Source organism: Herpailurus yagouaroundi, unplaced genomic scaffold (genome assembly GCF_014898765.1).
Source record: "Herpailurus yagouaroundi ecotype Mexico unplaced genomic scaffold, PumYag 67235, whole genome shotgun sequence".
Classification (NCBI taxonomy): Eukaryota; Metazoa; Chordata; class Mammalia; order Carnivora; family Felidae; genus Herpailurus; species Herpailurus yagouaroundi.
Window position 1 is genome coordinate 495,525 of NW_024420070.1, and position 1,667 is coordinate 497,191.

At 40.0% G+C, this 1,667-nt stretch overlaps 1 non-coding gene across 1 annotated transcript; it reads left to right on the top strand.

Annotated features, from left to right (window-relative positions):
* The first annotated feature begins 343 nt into the window (after window positions 1-343).
* LOC121024867 (small nucleolar RNA SNORA62/SNORA6 family) lies at window positions 344-497 on the top strand. The gene has a single exon (XR_005787836.1). It is a non-coding gene; the product is annotated as a small nucleolar RNA SNORA62/SNORA6 family (small nucleolar RNA).
* Window positions 498-1,667: the final 1,170 nt, after the last annotated feature.

Here is a 1,667-nt window from a genome sequence, read left to right on the forward strand (position 1 = left end):
GGGATTCTCCCTTTCTCCCTCTCTCTGCCCCTCTACTGCCTTCACACACACTCTCTCTCAAAATAAATAAGTAAACTAAAAAAAAAAAGCTTCTAGATTATGCATGTTCCCCATTACCATCTCTCAGGTTGACTACCTGGCACAAGTTAATGTTCTCCCAGTTTCTTGAAACCAAAAACCCACTTATATTCCTGTTTTTGTTAGTAATGTCAGTACCAAAAATATTTCTACGTTTTTACAATTAGAAAAGAGTAATAGATTGAGTATTGGCAATGATAAATAGAAATGAACACTCTGCTCAATTAGTGAATAAAATCCAGAAAAACAGAAATTAAATTAATAGCCTGCACATTATTGCAGCTTGGAGTTGAGGCCACTAGCTGGCCAATGAACTAACAAATGTATGTAGTGTGTTACATGAGGGGCATGTCCTTTGCTAACACCATAAGTGTCTCTGGTCCAATGAGTGGAGTTTGATAGTAATTATTGCTACAAGTATGAGGTTTTTAAAACAAAAAAAATAAATTAATAGCATAAACAAAACCAATTTTATTTTTTAATTTTTTTAATGTTTATTTAGTTTTTTTTTTTAATTTTTTTTCAACATTTATTTATTTTTGGGACAGAGAGAGACAGAGCATGAACGGGGGAGGGGCAGAGAGAGAAGGAGACACAGAATCGGAAACAGGCTCCAGGCTCTGAGCCATCAGCCCAGAGCCTGACGTGGGGCTCGAACTCACGGACCACGAGATCGTGACCTGGCTGAAGTCGGACGCTTAACCGACTGCGCCACCCAGGCGCCCCTATTTATTTAGTTTTTGAGAGAGAGAAAGCTGGGGAGGAGCAGAGAGAGAGAGAGAGAGAGAGAGAGAGAAATCCCAAGCAGGCTCCACACTATCAGCACAGAGCCTGTCTCTTGGGGCTCAAACTCATGAACCATGAGATCATGACCTGAGCTAAAATCAAGAGTCAGACAATTAACCAATTGATCCACCCAGGTGCCACAACAAAAAACAATTTTAAATCATGCTTTTAAAAGTTTTTTTGATGTTTATTTTTGAGAGAGAGAGAGAATGGGGGAGGGGCAGAGAGAGAAGGAGACACAGAATGTGAAGCAGGCTCCAGGGTCTGAGCTATCAGCACAGAGCCTGATGCGGGGCTCAGACCAACAAATGGTGAGATCGTGACCTGAGCTGAAGTAGGATGCTTAACCGACTTAGCCACCCAGGTGCCCCTAAATCATGTTATTTACAAAGAACTGGGAGACAGAGAGAATAGAAAATATTTAATTTGTCTTAAGAATTCAGCTGTCAATGAAGCTGACAAAAATTGAAAACAAAAAACTATAACTTTTAAGTATCAAAAAATATTCAGTGATTAAAAATACCAACAAACAATAGGACCCTAAAGGTGTAATTCAAATTCTGGTCTTGGCTACTGCCTTAAAGGACCTTCTGATGATTGGATAGCGCTTTTGATGGACGCTGATTCATTGTCCATACTCTCCCTTTCAATTAAGGAAATGCTGCTCCACAAATACTGGGAATACTGTCAGCAGGCAGGCTCACCACTGTAGATAGATACCTTAGACCTTGTCAGGTTGCTTACATTTATGACTGACCTTATCCCAAATAGAGAGTACTCTGAAGAACCATTATAGCTCCAGA